This window comes from Manis javanica, chromosome 10 (genome assembly GCF_040802235.1).
Source record: "Manis javanica isolate MJ-LG chromosome 10, MJ_LKY, whole genome shotgun sequence".
NCBI classification, from domain to species: Eukaryota; Metazoa; Chordata; class Mammalia; order Pholidota; family Manidae; genus Manis; species Manis javanica.
In genome coordinates this window covers 82,013,170-82,023,801 of record NC_133165.1, presented here as the reverse complement: position 1 = coordinate 82,023,801, position 10,632 = coordinate 82,013,170, and positions in this window count along the sequence as shown.

The following is a 10,632-nucleotide window of genomic DNA, read 5'->3' as shown; positions in this document are numbered from 1 at the left end:
GCAATTCGAAATCTGCAAAAAAATCAGACATGAGCATGATATCATCACTGTACTGATATAGCTGCACCATTTGCAGTTTCTTCCATGTGGCCAAGTCCTGGGCTACAAGTCAGTGACAACTGATGAGACTGTGGAGTTATCCCTGTGGAAGGACAGTGAATGTGCACTGCCAGCCTTCCCCCATGAAGGCAACCTGTTCCTGACTTTCCTGTGCTATGTCAATAGAGAAGAAAGCATTAACAAGGTCCACAACATAATGGTATGTCCCTAGATCATGACTGAGGGTGTCCATAAGGGCTGCTACAGAGGGACAGCACTGTGCAAGGGGGATGTGACTTTTTCAGTTCCCTGTATTCCATGGTCATATGCCAAGAATCATCAGGCTTTTGCACTGGCCACACTGGGGAATTAAAAAGACTATGAGTGGGCTTTTTGATGCCCACCTTTTCCAACCTATAGAGTTTCTCCAATTTCCTTGTTTCACCAGGCAATTTATAATGCTCAGTATTTGTCACCTGGTAAGGTACAGTCAGAGCTACAGGTGGGTGTTGAGCATGTCCCCTCAGAACTGCCTTTACCACATGTTTTTCAGTCTGAACTCACCTGTAATGGTTTGTAACCGCAGGCCCTGCAGGATATCTACCCTCAAAATATATTCAGGGATGGGAGAAATGTACACAGTGTATTCCTTGTGGATTTTACACTATTCCCAATGGGATTTGGGCTTTCTTCACTCTAACTGCCTTACCCCTATAGCCATCTATCACAGCAAGGGTCTCAGGAAAATGCTCAGGGTTGTCATAAATCAGAGAATATTCAGCTCCTGTGTCCACCAGTGCCAGGACACATTATACATTCACAGTGGACCAATGAATTGCTAATTCTCCAGGTGGCCTCCAGTCCCCACCATGTCCCCAAAGTGGGGGCCTTGACCCACCCTCAGTAAAACTGTGATGCCCGATCATCCTCCTGTGGATGTTAGATCCCAGGCAGAGCCTGAGTACTATCCCCCAGGAAGTCTTGCAGGGACACAGGTCGGACATGGGGTTTTGCTCTCTGGTTCTGTGTCCTGGACCTCAGTGGCTCGAACTGCTGCTCTGGCTTTAATTGATGCCACAGTTCAAACAAGATCCTATTGGGCTGCTCATCAAGTGTTTCTTTTACTACCACAGTCTTTATCAAATCAACCCACATCTGGGTCCTCAAGACCTTCATGGGGCCCTTTGCACCTCTCTTTTCAGTTGTAGCCTGTACTTCCTTCCAAGCTCTTATTGTTTCAAACTCCCCAGATCTGCTAAACTACAAGTAGCCTCACCTATGGGTTGCCCTATGTGAGGGACAAGAATAGTCACTAGGGGCCCAAAGATAGATGAGGGAGATGTATGGAGCACCAGAAATCTCATTTCTTCAGTGAACAACTCCTCACTGGGGCATTCTGGTCCATATTATAGATGATATTCTTTATGCCCAACTCTCAAAACACCTGCTGGAGCTCGGCATACATTTTTCAACTAGCGGATACGTATAGTAAATCACCCTGATTAGGCCAAACAGCCCTGATGGGCTGTCAGCCAATGCAGAAGAGCTTGATTCCCTGAAGTGTGATGGGCACTTTGCAACCACTGCCACAGGGAAGAGTGAGTCATAAGGGAAACCAGTCTACCCATTTCAGAACACAACATAACAATCTTTTCCATCCCCATATCCCAAAGATACAAAAGCCACGTAGGCAGACGTTCTAAAGACTTCTGCAAACCTGGATGCCTATGGACACCAGCTTCCCCTGGTTATAGGGGTGGAGCATGGAGTGCTCTTCCGCCGAAGGAGCCCATGGTCTTTGCATTTTTATTTTCTTAATTACAACAGGGCAGGCCTTTAACATGGGAGAGGCTGGTTCCTTGGGTGGTGGCCTTAGCAACATATTCACCCTCAGCCCTATATCCTCATCCTCTCCCGACATCTCCTCCACCATCTCCAGGATTGAAGGCACCGCTCTTTCCTCGCCCTCCCCTAGGCCTCTTGCTGGCTCCTCCCTTGCTGCTAATGTATCTCCCAAGATCATGACCTCTCTTCTCTATAACTGTCTGTCTTTCTTAAGGCCATCCCATAGGTCATCTCCCAGCTCCTCCAAGTGACACTAAGTGTGTCTCTTCTTGATAACTCCTTCCACTATCTCGATTAACAGACATCCCACAATCCTGGTTGCTATGCAGTCACTCAGTACCTCTAAGCAACCTTCTATCTCCCAAGGGGCTAATTCCACAGCTTCTGCTCTACCCCTCTAGGAGGTGCTTTACACTAGACCAATTCCCCTCTAGGGGCTCCCAAGTTGGAAGCCCCACAGAAAGGGAGCTCCCTGGTGACCCTGCACCCTCCACCACTGCAGCCACCAGGGCCACCCCACCATCCACAGTGGGTTTTCCAGGTATCTCCCCACCCTTTCTAGGGTCAGCCCACCCAAGGGTTGCTTGCACCCATGAAGCCAGATTTGAGGTTCAGAGGTCCCACCGACTATCACCAGATGTAACTCCAGGGAAAAATATTTTCCCAGCCAGGAGCAGAATACCTTTGAAACCAAAATCAGTTAAAGGGAGAAATAAAGTGGGAGACATCTGTTTATTGTATACAAGCACTTGTCCACTTCAGCTCAACTGTGTCTCTAAACCCAGCTGCAAAAAGGGGACCCACCCAATCTCTCTGGTCCATATATGCCTTTGTTCCCTCATGTAATCAATCACCTTTTGGTATGGAAATGGACTACTTCTCTCCACCCCTTGAAAACACCTATTGATATGGAAATGAATTAAGGGTAGGTAAGAGATTCTGGAAATTTTGCAGTATTACCCACAATAGATTTCCTGGATTTGGACATTCATATTGGCCAGAAAATCCAATAGTATCCTATTGAATGGGAAGAAATTGAACAAGAATTCATAAAACATATCTCCTCTTGAAATGTGGGATTCACATACAAATCAAGTATAAAAATCAAACGAATATTCATATTTGACCTGATTGTTTATAGTTCATAATGCGTGATCAAAACCAAAAGTTTCTGTGATGACTACCCTTGTACTGTTCATCATGTAAGAACTTATTCACTATGTAAGAATTTGTACACCATCTAAGAATTTGTTCGTTGTGCTTCAGAAGATCTTAGATTGATGAGAATTAGGCTTGGGGTGGATTAATGATTGTGCATTGAGTCCCCTGTACAGAATTTTATTGTTGTTAACTGTTAATAACCATTTGATCAATAAATATGAGAGATGCCCTCTCAAAAAAAAAAAAAAAAGAAAAAAAGCAAAGAGTTGATGATGAGGAAACTGTCTTTAAACTATTAAATTCTTTGAGTTTTCATAAGTAAAAAATAAAACAAAACATATCTCCTCTTGCCTATCCTGCCTTCAACATTGGTAACATTTTTTGGGCAGAGCCACTGAGAGAGCCAGTAATTTGCAACTCCTGAGACTATGACTTTGGTTATAATCAAAGAATCTGCTTTAAATTGTCTGTTACCAATTCGGCATCACATATGACCTTTTCTTTTTTCTCTTAAGTGCACAGGAAAAACTGGGATCCCGTTTCCCAGAGTGCCCTCTTCCTCACATGGTTTTAATTTACAATTTGCTGGTAAGATGACCTTGTTCAAAATTTGGAAATCAGAATAGAATCAGAGGCTAATATTCTCCAGAGGTGTGTTTAGTCAGATTTGTGAACACGGTAAGATCCACAGTGGCCTCTCAATAAATGAGACTCACCAGCTTTACTGCCAAGGCAACTGGAAGAACTGTTCTCAGGAACTACAGAGGGTCACTGCCATTTAGCAGTAAAAGCGTTCCTGTGTTTCACAGTGAAATCTCAATGTAAGTCTCTTCAGCGTTCTGTCCCGTATTCACACTTCTCCTCAACTTCCATCATAACCTTCTACCCAAACTTCGGATTCTGCTGTCCTGAACTTCTACTACCCCAGCTCTTGCAACATTCTTAGAAGCTGTAGTAGTGTAGAGCAGAGAACTATTCCCTTCTTCCCTTTTAGGGGCTGGTCCAGTAATTAAATTAACATAAGACAGATTACCAGGAAAAAATTAATTTATTTCCTACAGATGGAGCCACATAAAAATGTGAGATTCAAAGAGCTAAACAAAAAACCCAGCTTTTATACCTTTAGACAAAGAAACAATGGATTTGTGAAGAATTGACATACATGAATGAAATTTAGAATGAGGAAAATCATAGCTAAACACATCTAAGTTAATAAAATCACAGCACAGCAGGCAAAGAATGACAAAATTTGCATTAAATATTAATATAGTTTTCTAATACACTTTTCCTTTCAATTTTTTACTGTATTGTTTCATGATATCTCAATAGTTTTCCCTTTTTAATTAGCTTTTTTATACTGTGTAGTTCAATGCCATGTAGTACATGGACCACATTTGCCACTAACACCTATATTTTTCCAAAACATATAATCACTTCAAAAAAAAAAAAAAAAACCCATGCCCATTAAACAGTAATTCCCTATCTCCCCTTAGCTTCTAGGAAACATGAGTCTGCTTTCTGTTTTCATGGAGTTACCAATTTTGGATTCCCTATGTAAGTGGAATCACACAGCATGTGAGATTTTGTGTCTGACTTATTCACACACAAATGATGTTATTGAAGTTTGTACATGATGCATGTATCAGTAATCCAATTTTTCTCTGGATAAATAATATCCCATTGTATGTAACTGTCACAATTTTTTCATCCATTAATTCACTGATGGACGTTTGGATTGTTTCCACATTTTGGCTATTATGAATAAGGTGACTAATAACAATAGTGTACAAATATTTGAGTATCTTTTTTCAGTTATTTGGATAAAAACTGAGGAATGGCGTTACTGGGCATATGGGAATTTTATGTTCATTTTCCTTAAAATCACTGTCAAACTGTTTTCCATAGTGACTCCACAATTTTTTATATTCCTACCAAGAATGTATGAGGGTTCCAATCACTCTAAATCCACATTTTAAAAATAAGTATAGCCATCTTAGTAGGTTTGAAGTGGTTTTGATTTGCATTTCCATAATGGCTAGTGAAGCATGTGTTTGTTGGCCATTTCAAGAAATGTTGCACATTTTTAATTGGATTATTTGTTTATGTTTTTGTTATTGCTGATGTGTAATAGTTTTGGATTTTCTCTTTCAAGTCAGTAGTAATTGGTGGGATTCTACAAATTTGGGCTTTTGACTGTGCCATCTGCTTTGTTGGTACAAAATTCTTCATAGCATACATTTATATTCCTTTCTATTTCTATAAGGTCATTTAGTAGTAAATTGAGTTTCATTTCTGATCTAAGTAATGTTGAGCCTTCTGTCTTCAGTTCTTGGTCATTGCAGCTAAAGTTAAATTTGCCGATCTTTTCAAAGCTACATCGTTTGGCCTTTTAATTAAACACATACAGGCTTCTGCGGTTTATTCTTACGTGAATATTGACAAAATATGTCTCTCAAGGATTGTCCATTTCATCTAGGTTATCAAATTTGTGGTTATAGACTCATTCATGGTGTTAGTTAAGTTTTTCTTTAATCCATATTCTTTAATCCATATTCTATGTTGGAAATTTAGATTATCAATTATTAAGCTTTCTTCTTTTCCAATGGATGCATTCAATACTATGAATTTCCCTGTAGGCACTACTTTCACTGCATCCCATAAATTTTAATAAGTCATTTAATCTTCATTCATTTCAAAAATGTTCAATTTCTCTTGAGATTTCTTTGATACATGTGTTTTTTAAATATCCACATAATTTAAGGTTTTTCAGTGTTTTCTTTTCATTTATTTCTAGTTTAATACCATTGTTGTCTGAGAGCAGATATTGCATGATTTATATGCTTCAAAAATTTTTTAATGTGTTTTATGGCCCAGAATGTGTTATATCTTGGTGAGTTTGAGAAGAATGTGTTTATAACTATTGCTGGTTGACATATTCTACAGATGTCTCAATTATATCCATTGATGTTGTTATTTAATTCAAAGAACTGTCCTCATTGATTTTGTTTTGGCCAGATCTGTTTTGGACAGAGTTGTTGAACTTTCAACTATGACAGTAGGTTCATCTATTTCTCTTTGAAATTGTAATATTTTTTTCCTCAAATTGTTTGTTACTCTATTGGTAGGTATGTGAATGTTACGAATTCAAACAATGTGCTTTCTAATGGTACCTGTGCAAGGAATTTTTTGAAATAAATCCCACTTGGTCATGGTATACTATCATTTTTACGTATTATTGGATTGAATGTTTTATCTATTCTTTATAATTTCTGTATCTGTTATTCATAAGGAATGTTTTATGAAGTTTGCTTTCTTCTAATGTCTTGCCCTTTTTAGTGTCATAATACTGATGACTTAAAACTGAATTGAGAGGTATTGCCTTCTCTTCTGTTTTTTTTTGGAAGGATGTGTAAAATTGGTAGACTTTTAACCATTCTTTTTTTAAAAAACTACAGAGTTAGTAGTTTTTTAAAAAGAATGGGCAAGTTCACAATTAAAGCTATCTAGACCCTGATATTTTTCTGTGGGAAAATTTCTAACTACAAATCATTTACTTTAACAGTTACAGGATATTCAGCTTATACATTTCTTCTGCATGTTTCAGAAGTTTATATTTTACAAGCATTTTGTCTGTTTTTATATAAATCACTTATTTTTGGCACAAACTTTTTCATAATATCTCATTATTCTTCTAATATCTCCAGGATCTATAGTGAGATCACTACTCAATCAGTAATGTGTGCCTTGTCATTTTCCACTGATGATTCTAACTAGAGATATCTCAATTGTATTTATCTTCTAAAAACTGCCTTTGGTCTTTCCTGGGTTTTGCTATTTTCCATTTTCTGTCTCATAGAGATCTTCTCTGGTGATCCAGTAGATCTAACATAATATTCAGCCACTACTGCTGAAACATTTTGATATCTAAATACCATTAAATGAACTTTTATCTGTTCCTCAACTGTATTAGAAGATTAGTCTAGCTACCCAATTCCCATGAGTTGAGTACAAGTCGGTACAAGATAGTAGCATATTTTACCATGCATCATAGAGGTGATTCAGTGGTTTCTATATCACAACACAGTAGTCATAGGACATAGGAACATAACACGCTCCCAAAAAGATGAAACAAAAGTTAAGTTGTACCAATGCTACAGGAAAATGTTTAGTTTTTAGTCATTGAGGTTATCATGAATTTAGGAATAGGAATATAGACCAGCGTTAATGGGATTTCTAAGAAGGAGAATTTTTAGAGGAAAAAAACCCATGAAAATTTTTAGAAAGGGACTCAGCAGGGTAAGGAGGATAAGTTCTCCATCATGTTCAACATTGCATTTGAGAAACAGACACCAGAAAATGACAATTTGCAGCAAAGATTCACTTTTCAGTCCAAGTCAAATGAACTCTATCTCCACTGATTTATTCTTATTTCCCTTTTATGAATCTTATCAAAACTACATTATAAAATGGTTAAACTATAATAACACATTGAGGTTTTTTTCAGTTTTTAAAAATGTTGAAAACCAAGGAAGGAAAGACACCTTTGTAGAATTCTATCCATGAACACATATTTTTTTTTGCATTAGTTGTTATGTGATAGTTAAAATCATGTAACAGATCAAATTAGAATTATCGTATCCTGACAAATATCTCCTCTTTATGGACTTGAATAGTTTCTATTTGGCAAAATGCAATTTACCTGATTGTTTTCAATCTGACTCCTTACTACATGAATGCTTTAAAGAATCAGGGCATTGTAAGTTATTTGAATTACGCTGTCTATTGAAAGCGAAGAAAAATTCTAAATATCGGTGTTAATTATAACCCACGTTCCAAAAGCTTCTCCTCAGTAGTGGCTTTTAAGTCCGCATTATGTCTACCAATACTATACTTTTCACATTTCATTTTCATTCGGTTTCTGAATTTTATTTATAACCTCTGAATATTATTGCATACTTTATTTGTCACAGAAAAACCTCATTTTTTATCATTATCCTAATTTTTGCTGTATTTATCAATTTACTTACTTATCCTTTGATATTATGTCTAAGAAATGGGTTGATGCTTTCGTGCATCTATGTGACATATGGAACAAAACATAAATACAGGAAAGTGAAATAAAAGCAATAAAAAATGCTTTCCTTAACTTCATTTTCCTTAATGATATATGAAGAGATATGTATCATTTCTAATTTAAAATTTCTTGAATCATTTGTTGTACAAACCGTAAGAAGTTGATCTATATAACTGAGTGGTTTTTCCAAACCAGGATTCAGTACTTGGTGCAGTCACCATGCTAGTCCATTCCTCAGGAGGCAATAGTCTTCCGCAGTTTCTTGTGATCCTCACCATATTATTTTTACAAACATCTTCATTACTTTGAACTCTTTCAGTTCTGCGTTTTCTTTACACTCAAATATTTATTTTACCATTTACAAATTGGCTGGGTTTACACAGACAAATGATTTTAGTACATCCTAACAAAATTGTATTGGAAGTTAAAATTGTTGAAAACTGTTTAACTTATCCATTTTATTCTCCATATTATTATGTAACTCTTCCTATTCTACTACAGGTACTTTATACCAAGCATTTCTATGATGTACTTATTCAATTGCTTTATCTAAATACACAATTTAAGCATCTGTTAGGAAGATCATTAATTTTATTAATTACTGCATTTTTCTTGATCGGTGTTCATGTATTATTTTCCTCCTCTTTTACAAATCATTACTACGAGTAATCTTTCACTAATCATTATATAATTCATTACTCCTTAGTTGGAGTAATGAAAGATAAATCTACCTGAGTTTAAATTTTTATGATCTATTTTTTTTACTCTTTGGTTTTCAAAATGATTTTGTACTGAGCAATCTTTTGCTCCTATGCATAACGCTAATAGTAATCATTATATGTTATCACATATCCAGAATTACATATAAAATACTCAACAGGCATGCAATCCAGTAGAAATTTTGTTTTTATATCATATTTGTTGTTCAGCTTTTCTCAAGGAAAGGAATGTTGAAAGAATTTTAAAGTGAATATTTCAGCCTTTCTGGTGGAGGTTCCCTTAAGAAACAAGTTGTACCTCTATTTTAAGAGTTGTGTTACTTTTTCAAGACCATATTTTAAAAATACAGCACTATTAAGCTAACTGGGAATTCAGAACTCAGAGGCCAGTGATAGTGGTTCCATTAGACTTAATGAGATGATAATGTCAGAGACTGACTGAAGTAAAGAGAAGCCAGGTGATGCATCTTTAACCGGCCTGCAAGTGGGAAGTGGTGAGAATGGGGAGTCTTAGCTTGGAAGAGCTTGACCCTTACAAGGAGTTGCAGAAATCCTCTATGGTAAATAACTAGTAGATGACAGACATTTGAAAGTATATAAACAAAGCATTTCAGAAAAGCTCAATGACAAAAAGGTGGTTTAACTTGGGCAGTTTAAGCAAACTAATTCTGGATGACACATTGCTACATTTATCAGTCTTCCTACTTATAATCTGATACACAGTCTATGAAATGGGTTGATGCTTTCCTACATCTATATGATGTATGGAATGAAACAAATATCGGAAAGTGAAGTAAAAGCAATAAAAAATGCTTTCCTTAACCTCATCTTCCTTAATGATACATAAAGGGATATGTATGATTTCTAATTTAAAACTTCTTAAATCATTTGTTGTACAAACCGTAAGAAGTTGATAATATAAATCTTGTCATTTTTTCTGAAATGCTTTATTTATATACTTTCAAATACCTGTTATTTACTAGTTATTTACCACAGATAGCAGAATACAAACTAAAGAGAATATTGAAAGACCCTTAACTTTTGGTTTTATTATATTGCCTCATTATATTATATGTATTTTTTTCATTTTCTATGCTCTTAAAATTTCTGAAAGTTAGATAATGCTATGGGATAACTAGATCAATTTTCTTAAAATGGAAAATGCATGCATATAAATGATTAAGGGACAATATAATCAATTGTTTAAATAACCACTATTCCTGAAATTGTATTTATGACTCACATGTCTTTTTAAGATCTAGTTTATTAACAAGTTATACAAAAACATAAAATACTTCCCAGTCCATATAGATTTTTTTTCCCTGGATGTGTTTTATTGTTTTATTATGCTTTTCTAGATGGTATTTTCAAAATACATTTTCTTCAAATCAAGGTCAAAAGTTAAAAAGGAAATGAAATTGCCTAATTCATAAACTTTTCTGGAAAAGAAATCATGTACCATGATGTGTTTCTGTGAAAATATTCTTTATTATATTTAATATCTTAAAATTCTGGTCATGACAAAGAAGTCGAGTCCCTGAAATTCCAGATTATTACTGGGAATTCAAAAATCCTAAAGAAAAAGTTTAGTTTATTCTGCTATTTTGCTGTCACTGGTAGAAAGTTGCTGGGAGCAAGCCTATGGACTTTTAAGCAGTACTAGTTATGTAAGTCTTAAGACAACAGCAATCATTTCTGCAGTAAGGCAGAGCTGCTCTCCTAGCCAAATCAATATAGATCTTGCAGTCAGATTGCTAAGCAATGTTTCCTCCTCTGTTCTTTCCACTGGCCTTC